Source organism: Pinus tabuliformis, chromosome 9 (genome assembly GCF_031772625.1).
Source record: "Pinus tabuliformis cultivar Carrire ecotype Pingquan chromosome 9, CPIR1, whole genome shotgun sequence".
Classification (NCBI taxonomy): domain Eukaryota; kingdom Viridiplantae; phylum Streptophyta; class Pinopsida; order Pinales; family Pinaceae; genus Pinus; species Pinus tabuliformis.
The window spans coordinates 1,765,381,955-1,765,394,611 of NC_142307.1; the positions used below are offsets into that span (position 1 = coordinate 1,765,381,955).

At 33.7% G+C, this 12,657-nt stretch overlaps 1 pseudogene; it reads right to left on the minus strand.

Annotated features, from left to right (window-relative positions):
- Nucleotides 1–12,657, minus strand: part of LOC149155845 (DEAD-box ATP-dependent RNA helicase 52-like) — a 96,637-nt pseudogene that overhangs the window by 47,334 nt on the left and 36,646 nt on the right.

Sequence of the window (12,657 nt, forward strand, 5' to 3'; positions counted from 1 at the left end):
AAATTTCTAAAAGGAGTAAAGGAAACCCTAATTCAACCTTCGGTGACCAAATTTTTGCATGACGACCTAGTGGAATGACAAAAATTTCAGAATGGGTCCCTAATATGATATGAAAAGAGGAGTTTTGATCACTGATGGAAGTATGCAAATAATGACTCTAACATTGCCCTTATTGGGGATGGTAGCTCCTTGGATGTGTCAAGAACACCGTAGACCAAGTGCCTAACCATGTGGTCCAATACGGTCAAAAACTTAAACTGAAATGTATAACTAAACACTGAAAACTCAAATGACACAAACTGACTTGTGACAAACTAATAACTGACTAAAAAATGACTCAATATTGACTTACTTAACTGACACAAGTACTTACAAAACTTATTAATGGCAGTATACCATCGAGATTTGAGGGCTTCAAATCATGATGACGATCACCTGTCTACTGAAGAAATATGTACAATCATGTGAAGTGATCCTTCTAGTGTAACCAATCCAGCAGATGGCTACTTACTGAAATTCTTCTCTCACTTTCCTCGAGTAGGCAGAATGATGTACATGTAGGAAACTCACAATAACAACTGAAACCAAGGCTTATGCTAACAAACAAGACAACATTCATCTTCTCCAATGCTTGCAAAAGATTGTCGAAGGGATCTTGAAAATCCTAAAGCATTACCTTGTCTTGAGATCCAGCAGCAAAAATACAAGTACTCCCTTTATTCTAATCTGAAAGAACAGTTGGTTGTTGATTGATAGGAAGGCATAGGGAAGTATAACCTTCTGCTATCTGAGTGTTGGCTGTAAATTCCTCGAGCATGAGAAATTCTGACTTGATTTCTGGCATATTGTCTCTCTCAGGCTCATACTCCTCAAATTCATAGTCTAAGTCATTCTTAAACAGAAAACATTCTTCAAGATTATCAAACATGACAGCCCTATCATCTTCATGAAAGAAAGCAATATTTGTTAGATGATCTATAAATCTAATTTCAAGACTGTCCTTATTTTCAAAAGTGGAAGAAGTTTCACTAACTCCTTCTTGACTATGTGAACACTGCAAACATGTATTAGCTTGGTTTGTAACATGGCCTTTCAAGAGTTGATCTATCTCATCTTTAGACAGAGGAGATAGTACTTTTTGTTTTCTTTTGCTAAAACAGTAATTGTTTTCTTTCCCTCCTAAAGTTTGACAAGGATATTGAATATCTTCATTAATTTCAAGCAAAGGAGTATATAAATTTTCATCAGGCTACTGATTCATTTCATGTGATTCCTTTTGACTATCAAGATGCAGAATTACTTCATCTTCAAGCAAAGAGGAAGCTATTGTATGCTGACTATGATCTTGTGTATCAAAGTGACTAGCTTCTTCAGATTGTCCTTGAAACTTAAAACTGAAATTTCTATCATTTACCACAAAGTCATCCAAAGAAGATTTTTCACTTACTTGAACAAAGATCTCATCTTTTTTTCATAAAGGGACTGGATTACATCCTTCTGAAAACTTTGTTCTGATGGGATGAGAACACTTGGGTCGATAACTTTGTTTTCTTCATTCAAGGTGATCTCAACAACAGATCTCTCCTTCATGGGATCCAGAACAACATACTCTTCATCATCACAATCTGAATCTAGATCTGGAATAGCCAGCTTGACCTTATCACAATCTGAAATTGGAACTTGATTTTCCTTCATACCATCTTCTGCTACAAGCAGATCTGAAATAAGACCTTGTCTTCCATCATTTTCAACTATACAAATATTTTCAGCTTGTTGTGACCTTTCCTAAGAATCTTGACAAGTATCCTCTAAGATTTCTTTATGCTACTGAAATGGATTTTCATAAAAGGCTTTGATGATCTCATCATCCATGAATTCATCATATCCATAAACATTCTCAAGATTTTCAATAAAACTATCAACTTGTTTACAACAGTTCTGAACTAATATTAAGGATGGACAAGATTATTTATACCTTTCAAAGAACATGGTATGAAAATCCTTTAAACAATAAATACAAGGAGGCGGAAAATTTTCATACCAAGATTGGGCTTCACCTTCCAGAGTGGCCTTGAATATCTTCATCAAGCAATCTTCAGGAAATTCAATCTTTAATCTATGCACATGCATGTGAAATTTCACCAGATGAAGAGCAGCATCCTAACGTTTCACATATTTGAACATAGGAAAATTGCTTTGCCAATTTACCTTAGGAATTTTATTTGGTAAACCTGGAATGTGATCTCTTTTCCATGGAGCATACCTTCTTGCAACAGATCCCATCTTGAAAGTTCTTCAGGCTACTAGTCTTAATAAAGTGGAATCTCCATGAAGTGTTGATTTTTTGTATCTTTCAGTCAATGGAATCGGCAGGTGAATGGTACAGCCTTCCTATGTGTCCAACTATTGTTCACTATCAATAATTAGATCTAAATCATTTTTCGTTCTTTCCCGGGGAAGATAGAGCTTTTTCTCCCTGGCAACGGTGCCAGTATGTTATCACTCCTCCGGATCTCCAAGGCTGAGGAAGAGTCCAGTTGAGGTAAACATAGACCAACATTTTGAGTGCCTTCCCGAAGTTGAAATTGAGCCCATGATAGCTCTTTGGACATATCTCTCCCTTGGCTACACAATGGACCTATAAATCACTGAAAATGATCAATTATAGTCCCTCAAAAAATCAATTCTCCCAATCCTAGTCAAAAAGTACAGAATGAGGGTGCAAAAATGAAGTGTGCTCTTGCAAAAAACTTTTGGAGGTCTTCCTCAACTCCAAATTGAGCTCATGATAGCTCATTGGAAATAAATTTCTGTCTATTTACCATTTGATTCATCAAAAAAGTCATTTAGACACTCCAGCTAGGATAAAAATTGATTTTCCCAAGGTCACTCTAGAAGTGCAGCAACTCTCTTGTAGCAATTGTATTTTTTACATTTCTCCAAAACCATAACACGTGTAAAAACTGAAGGATGTTTTACATCCTTGGACTATTATGGAAAAATATCTCTCTCACTTTGGTAAAATTCATCTCTGTTTGGTTGGAAACATACTTTGAAGCAAAACTAGTCCTCTGTGTGGCAAATGATTTGTCCCTTGGAATGACTTCTTGAAAAATGATGGAAGCATGATGTTTATGAGTTGGAATGGCCTAATACTTGCTGACCTCCCTTAGGCCTCCTCTACTTAGATATCTTTGATTCCATAGCCAACCCTAGCTCAGGGGGAGAGGAAATTACGGTTTAGTGCTTGTGGAAAATGATGATTTGGACACCCTTGGGAAAAGACAACTCCCTCTAGCTTTCACCTAAATTTTTGAAACATTACCCTTTCACTTGACTATTTCCTTTGACAAATTGATTTTTTGATGGTCTTTGAGAACTCTTTGAATTTGACTTTACTTTAATGAAGTTGGCAGCTTAGGAACATTACTTATTACATATTGTGAACATAAAATTACATGATGAAATAAGCATTTCTCTTTACAAATCATTTTCACATGGTGAAGAGATGTTATTTGATCACCCTTTACTTGTTGGTCTTATGCAATGGAATGGAGTTTTATTGGAACCTTGGAAACCCTAATGACCTAATGAAACCTTGAAAAACCCTAAAAGACCTAATGAGACCTTGAAGGACTGAATTTCAAGATGACATGACTGATGTGATGGCATGATGTCATTAACTTTATGGACAATGGATACTCAGCAAGGTTGAAATGAGCCAGCAAGGGGTAAATTTCTAAAAGGAGTAAAGGAAACCCTAATTCAACCTTCAGTGACCAAATTTTTGCATGACAACCTAGTGGAATGACAAAAATTTCATAATGGGACCCTAATATGATATGAAAAGAGGAGTTTTGATCACTGACTCTAATAGTCCTCACAGGCTTTCACTCATGAAGGAGATAGTTCGTTGTTCAACTCATCCATATGAGTGAGCATAGAAACAAGAGAGGTGTTAGAAGCAAAAGTGTAGAGAAAAAAGACTTTACTAAAGTTTGGGTTGTACAGCGCGGGTGCTTCTTCTATAGATTGTTATTGGAATGTTGCACCAACATTGACTAGCCCAAATGGCATTTATTGGAATGTGAATGTGCCCCACTTTACTCGAAAGGTAGTTTTTAATCTATCAGGCTCCAAGAACTTGATGTAGACTGCCTAGTACACATTAGGAATTTCGTCAAAAATATGGTAAACATATAAGTTATAGGTCATGAATGCATATCTGATCTTAAATATTTGAACTTCATATAAGAATCACTAAGAAGGTCTAATTCCCTCTCAAGTAGCTACAACAACACTTGTTAGCCCATGCATTCATCAACCATTCAAATACTTATCAAATCGTGAACAAGATCCATAGCTAGAATAAATCATAGAACCATGCTTATAACCAACATATAATTAGAATATTAACCATGATAAATCAACCATCAAATCAACATAATAACAAGTACAAGTGCTCATAGATCAAAATAGGAAAATAACTCTTTTTAACTTGTACAAAAGCCACCTAAGTTAGGGACTTCCACATACCAGCCGACCGCAAATTGGCCTGAATATTAACCATGATAAATCAACCATCAAATCAACATAATAACAAGCACAAGTGGTCATAGATCACAATAGGAAAATAACTCTTTTTAACTTGTACAAAAGCCACCCAAGTTAGGGACTTCCACGTACCAGCCGACCGTAGATTAGCTTGAACCAAATATTTGTCTTAGCCAATCTCTCTTATTCCATATTCCAAGCATGAATGTAGGATCTCATGGGATAAGCCAAGATGTAATCAATCATGGACTCCAAAGGTTAAACCACCTCCACCCTCAAGCTATCGTTATATCTCCCTTATTTCTTCATTTTTATTCTAATTTCCCGTTGAAAAGAAAAATCAAACCCCTTATTTTTGACTTATTTATTTCAAAAAATGGGGACCCTTTCCTTAAATTTTTACTAAATCACCTTTTTAATATTTTCTTTTCGTTAAGTGTCCTACAATTTCGCCAATTTTTCATTTTTGTTGGATTTCTATTTTGATTGCTTCATTGAATTTGACTTTTCACTAGCTTTCCATCAGTACTTGTTTCATCTCATTTGGTTACACCGTTTGCAAATGGTGCTCATCTGAAGTTCACTAATTTTTACCGTCCGGTTTAAAAAAATGTACAAAATGTATATTATTTTATTTTTTGTAAAGAAATTAGTAATTGATTGTAAATATTAATTCTTGGTTAAGTTTTTACTAATAAATTATTTTTTCACTAAGGTTCCTACAAAATTGTTGCAACCAGATTTTAGAACAATTAAAATTATTTGTTTTCGGGATCCCAGTAATTTATTCCAATTCCTAATTTTAAAAGAAATTATGAAACCTAAAATTTCAAAATTGCAATGTGGTTGTAGTTCATTTTGTCGGACTCTCAATTACCAAGTGGTTGTAGTTTATAATGGATAGGACCGCATATACCTCCCACTCCATACTCCCACGGCATTCCAAACACATCGAGACTTTATTTTATCGTAACTCATTTCATAAAATCCTCTGATATTTCAATAACTTCAATGTTCTAATATTAACAAATCCTCTGATGCTTCTCACTTCCAATACTTACAACACATTGAGTGTTTGTTATCGGAGCAACCCCTTACAAAAAAAAATTATGATAGTTTAATCTTCCAATATATATTACTCGGGACATCGGCACTTTCAGAGCCTTCATGTCGAAACTATGGCTTTAAAAAACTTACAATATCAACTAATTTCGATATCTGATGGTTTGCCACTGTATATAAGAGTTTAGATTAATATTCTTGGCAAATATAATAACTTTGATAGCCATGTCATATCAGATTTTATCTTCCGATACTCCAATAAGAAACTTATGATACACCAATTCTCCTATACCCGATGCTCCTTCAAAGCTCCATGAGATCTCCTTTTAATAAGGCCTCCTACTTTTAATAAAGACTCCCACTTACACTACATCAATACTCTTTTGAGTTATCATAGCCACTTGGGTCCATATTCATGGAACAATAGCCACTTTCAACATGCCCCACCATTTTTAATTTTAATATTAATTAATCGTTTAATTTTTATGATTTGTAATAATAATTTATAATTTAATTTTAATTAATTTATAATTAAATTAATTTTTATATAATTAAATTATTTCAAAATCGTAAATAATTAATAATTGTGCAATTAAATAGGATTAGAATTTTTAAATTAAATTTTCATAATTTTAGCCTAGGCAGCAATTTTTTCAAAATTCTAGCAGTTTTGACTCTTCAACTTTGGAAGCTCATAAGTTGAGTTTTACTTGGACAAATGAGGCCCAAGACAACTCGTTAGATAGATAAAATCATGGAGAATATTTCTGAAGTGGTTGCATGACCATATTTGGTCATTAAATGAGTCTAAAATTTAGCAGAAAATCAAGCTTCGAATTTGTAACCAAAACTAATTTTCTGAGTTTAATTTTTGCATTTTTCATTGGCTCAAAGCCTCTGTTGATTTGCAAATCCATTCGTTTATGTTCTCTTTGACCAATAATATCTTTACAAGGATCAATGGAAAGCACATATTTCTTTTTATTTATTTATTTAATTGAATTTGATTGGAGATGTTTGTTTTCCAGATTTGGTATTTTTTATTTTGATTTGCATTTTAATTTAATTTTGATTGGTTTTTGGCAGGAGAACAGTTGAGGAGATGAGGAAGAGAAGATTTGAATCAATGGAATTTCTCCAGCAAGAGAAGAAAAAGAATTTTGACCAATGAAAATTGTTGGAGCAGATTTATTCTTCAACAACTCTCTTATTTGGAATTTATTTTTGTAATTATAAATAGTGGTTTGTAGAATGGAGAAAAGGGGGTTTCTCTCTTCTACAATTTTGTAATTTTTAAGGCACTATTGTAATAAGGGTTTCATGCTATAGGGAGATAGGATCAATCTCATATGTGAGAATCATTGGGATTTGTCCTTTTCAAATTTCGACTTTGTATTATAGGCAAAACTTGCACTATTGCAACTTTTTTTTTATTATGGAAAAGTGTTCAATTTGAAAGAGATTGTTTGAGGTCAGTTCAAGGAACAGAGCAAGAGACCAGGTTTCATTAGTTTGTAATTTGAATACTTTTATTTAATTGCAAATTTCATTTATGTAATGGTGGATCTGTGTAAAATTTTCTCATGTTGTGCATTCATGTTTGATATGAGGAAAAATGTCTTTTGGATTAGCTATCTAATTCATAGTCACATAGATTTGTTATTAATTTCTCTTTGCTCAAATATTTAAATCAAATCTCTAAATAACTATTTACCTACAATCTGTCATCAAAATCCGATTTAATTACTATTTAAATTATGAGAACTATTTCATTAGCCAAATATTCATCATAAACCGGGAATGTTAAAATCTAAATCTTTCAATTGCTTAGCTCTCAACTAGGTTAGATCTACGTCTTCCAAATCGAGTTAGGCTTAGTATTTATTTCCTTTTGCTTGCATTATAGGATTATTTTGTATTTAGATTAATCATTACATTTCTAGAAGTCCTCTTATCAAAGAGGGAAACTTTAGGTGTGGCTTGTTGAACCCTAGACCATCTTAAAGATCACTTTCTTACCTGAGCTCAACAAGAGGGTTGATCTGATGTCTCTTCTCTATTAGTAAGAAAAATACATACTTTAAGTCAGCAAAGATAGAGAGAAGGTAATTTAACCTAGTTTAACCAATTGGAACCACCATTTCAAATAGAAAAGGATCTGCTCTAAGTTCCCGACCGAGTGGTCTCCCTTATAATGTTGAATAGTCATTTCGAGTCTTCATCATTTTTGGTGCCAGAAGGAGGGATATAATAAAATCATATCTCTGATGATTGTGTGTTTTAAAATTTTATTTTATTACTATGGCTCCATGCAAAAGACTTCTTTGGAGTTGCTTTAATGGACTTCATCCAACTTCCACTCCAGTAAAGGCAGTCTGAACCCTGTCTCAGGTAAAATACAATGGTAAGACATATGCTTTTAGTCATCTCCTTCAATTTATTTTAAGTTGCAATAATTTTAATATTGATGAAGATATTATTTGTAGGATCTTCACTATTACTTTGACAGGAAAAGCCAAAGATTGGTGCTTATCACTTCCAGTTGCCTATGTATGTAGTTGGGATAAGTTTTAAAAGGTTTTCCTTCATGCATTTTAGGAATATGATTATGAAAAGGTGTGTGATCAATTGGAATAATTGTGTAGGATGGAAGGTGAGACTTTGGATATGTTTTATGTTAGATTTAAATTAATTTTAATGCAATTTCGGTCCAAATATTTTCCTCCTCAATTCCAATTAATTGGATGGTTAAGAGATTTAGTGTCTTTTTCCGGTGATAACTATGAAAAACCAAAAAGTATATCCTTTGTTGATAATGATACATTTGGTCAAAATGGAAACTCCGATTATTCACAAAATGAAATTACAAATGCTAATCATTGTGTTGGAAATGCTCCAAATTTACATAATGTTGATCAAGTAGAAATTCAACAAAATGCACAATCTATTAGCAACAATCAACAACAACTTAATTAACGGCAATTAAATCAACCAGAGAATGAAAACAACGTACAGTCTACTACTAAAATTAATTCACAATTTCTTGATAATAAAATGGAGCAACTCAACAACACTTTGCAGATTGATCAATTGCATGAAAAACTTATTTTTGTGAAGACAATGATCAACAATTTGAAATTGACAACAACATGAGAATGGAAGAATCTAAAATGTCTATTTTGGATAATGAGCAAAATTGTTCAAGTAGGGAAATTTTCTGGTACAAAAATCCATATTCTTATTTTTCCCTCTACCCGATCTTTTTGACATTTGTAATTCATTAAATAATTCTCCAACAATATCATTTTACACCAATATAATTTTAAAAAATAGAAAAGTTGTTATTAATAATGAATTGCTTACTAATTCCAGCTGGGATAGAGAGGATTTAATTGTCCATACTTTTAATCGTCCAAAAAATTCTATTTATGCATGTAATTTTCCGCCTCGCTCTAATTCACCTTATTCAAATGAGGGGATTGCTAATGAAATTATTTATAATGATGAATTGAAAATTGAAAATTCTAAGCGTCATTTCTCATTTTCTTCAAAAATAGTTTTGACTAAATCTCATATTCCTAATTCCATAAACAAATATACTTTTGAAGATAATAAAGACATTAATCTAGATATTTCAATTAATTCCTATCGTCATAATAATTTTAGTAATCATGAATTTATCCTAATCTATGATTCCTATGAAGATGGCATACCTTGTTGGGATCATAATCTTGAAATTCCTCTTCTCCGCAAGTGGAAGGAAATAATAATTTTAATTTCATAATTTTGTTAACACTTATGGAAAGGAAATCTTTGCAAATGAGTCACAACCATGTTGTCAAATTACTTCTAACATTAATGTAAATTATAATCGGCTTCATTTTCAGTTCTTTCGGTTTGAATTCATTTTTCTTTCATATTTCATTTTTAAGCTTTTGAGCACATTGCATTGGCAATTCAAGCATTCAAATTCTAGACACTCGTCAAGTACATTAATAAGCATATATGAAAATAAATTTCAAAATTTCAAGCATGAACATGAGCTATTCTTTATTTTGAAATTTTATTTGATGATCATATTTGCCCAATTTATTTATGATTTTCAAATAAGTGTTTCACAAACCCAAGTTCTTGAGACTGTATCATTACAATCTCGTCAGCAGTAGAATACTTCTAGAAACCTTTTAAATTTTCATCCATAATTTATCGATCCATTTGAAAAACATTTGGAATTTCCATTCCTCGGGAATTTGTGTTTAGGAGGCTTCAATATTTAAAAATGTATCATTCAAGCATCGCATGACGTTTCCTCTTCCTTTAAACTTTTTCCAATCATTTAGTAAAATACTTGCTATTTTTTATGACCTTGTAAACATTTGGTGGGAAGAATTTCAAGGTAATAATTTTGTAAATAAGTTTATTTTGTTGAATTTGTTAATTGTACATAGTAGGCTGAATTTTTCGTTTAATAATTTAGTTGAAGTTTTACTCTTATTGATTGACCTGTACATACATGTAAGAGTTAAAATGAGATAAGAGTTACATTGGAAGTATAACTATACTTAGTCACTTTTCTTTTCATTCAGTCATGATTAGGGATAGATTAATTTAGATTTAGATTCATTTCCTATTTTTATTTATTTCATTAGTGTAGATTTTTAATAAGCATGTAATGAGCATATGATGCAAAGAGTGTTCTTGAAAATTCAATTCTCAATTCATAAGCATTTCTATATGATCACTTCCATCAATCTTGTTTCTTGTTTCTCAATATGAAGCGGACGCAATTTAATAGATCATTATTTAGCATTTTAGATTGAATAATTAGATGATATTTGAACATATGCAAATTTTGAGAGCTGAATGGAAGAACTTGAAGATTCATAAGGTAAAATTGCAATCAAAATCCTTCCAGTTCTTCGTTGACTTGATTTGGAGATTGGATTAGCTTTAGAAATCAAGCGAGTGATTGATCTACAACATGTCCAGTGAAGTATTTGTCGTTTCACCAGAATCTAGATTTTCTATAGTTTTGATTCTATCCATATTTTCCTTTCTTTGCACATTTAGAAATATGAGTCAATAATCATATTTTGTCTCTCATTGATGCAGCTGAAATTAAATGCTTACACCCTTTCTTGCTCATATTTGCTACAAGAAAAGAAAATTGCAAAAAATCTTGCAACAAGCCATAAAATAATCCTATCCATGATTTTATCTTTGTTTGTTCCAAATCTTACATTTTTTGGTTGAGTTAAAACCTTTCCATTATTCCCATTCATTTTACATCCACTTTAGTCGCATTTCTTCTTCCGAGAGGATTCAGAGCCTTTCACTTATAAATCTCAGGAATCTTGATCCTATGCTTTTTGTTTCATAACCTTTTCAAGATTCTTTCTTCGTGAGTTGGAACTCATAAACCTCTTGGACTCTTGAGTATATATTACATCAGTGTTATAGACATTTTTGTGCCTAACAGCATGAAGCATGAAATTTCAATAATCTGAGGGATCCAAAGTCCCTAAACATGTTGTTCTTACCCCTAGAGGAACAAGGTCAGCAAACCACAGCACTGAAAATCAGTTCTCCACCTGAAAACACTCAAAAACAAGCTATTTCGGGATCATGTCAGCTGCTCCACTGAGCATCTGCGTTGAATGTCAACTGCTCCACTCTGTACTTGCGCTGAATGTCAAATCTAATGAAGGCTACCTGCGCTGGGCGAGATTGGCCAAGTGGCACAGTCATTCTGCAAGGTGTCAATTGCCCAGGAAGCTTCCAAACTGACACTTGGATCAAGGAATTCGCCTTGTGATGAGTAAGAGGGTCTTGATCTCCAAGTGGAAGCAAGAATCTCCAAGTGGACTCAAGAACTGAAGAATAATTAAAGTGGGAGAGGACGCTAGTCAGCTTCATGCCAGTCTCAAGATGACTCATCCTTTCTCCAAAACTCCTATATATAGAGCTCTCTCATGAGGTCTAAGGAGGCTGGAATTTTGTGCAAGTAAGGAAGTGTTGTTGGTTTGAGTATAGAACTATTGGGTGATTTGCTTGAAGGAGGTGAAGAGGAGATTTCTTTCTGCTGGGAGGTGTTGCTGGATTGGGCCTATTATGGTTGTAACCCTCTCAGAACTTTACTTCTTCCATTAATAAAGTATTTGAGGTTCTTCTATATGCATGTGTCTTGATGATGAATTGATGCTTGTATATTTGATTTATGCTAATCCCTGAATCGATTATGGATGTATGCTTCTTGTAGTTTCCTTTTCTTGTGCTTTTACAGGATCTTAGTGTAGCTGGGCCAGTGAAAGAGTAAGGGGCTAGGAGCAAGCAGCAAAGAGGGAAGATTGGATCAACCATTAGCGCAAGATAACGGTTAGTGGATCCTCTTTCTCTTCTCTCTCTCATCTCATAAAGAAGTAATCTTGAATAGCTTTACATTCAGTTGTTGCTGAGGTACTATCACCCTTAGAGTGGGATAGGGTCATTCCGTATTGGATACTTTTCCCAACAACAAATTGGCGACTCCGCTGGGGATCGTATCTTGTTGGTTGTTTGTGTTTTTGCTATTCATTTCATAAACAAAGGGAGTACCGAATCGAACTGTATTTGGATCTATCAAATACAAAGTAGAGGGCAGCTACTCTAGCTCAGTTTCTAGGCAAGTTTATGATTTGAAGAGCTGATCCACAAGGACTCTAATAAGCTCTTAGTGATAGCTTTTCATCCTCCTTTCCATCCCTTAGTGTTTCCTAGACTGATAGCTTCTGATTTGAGCAAAAACTGTGAATTTTTTAGCAATCTGTGACCCGGAAACCAAGAGAGACGAAAGTTTCGTTCTTCAGTGCAGGCTGTACAAAGGTTGTCTGCATTTCAGCGCAGTTCCCGAAGGGGCTACCTGCGCTGGACCAGTCTTACCTTGTGCTACTAGGGTTTCCTGCTGTTTCTTGCCCTGTTTTCACTCTTGTTTTTGCTGTTTGTTACCAGTCAATGTGCCTATCCGAAACCAACTTTCCTTGTCACTATTCCGCCTCGGTTGTA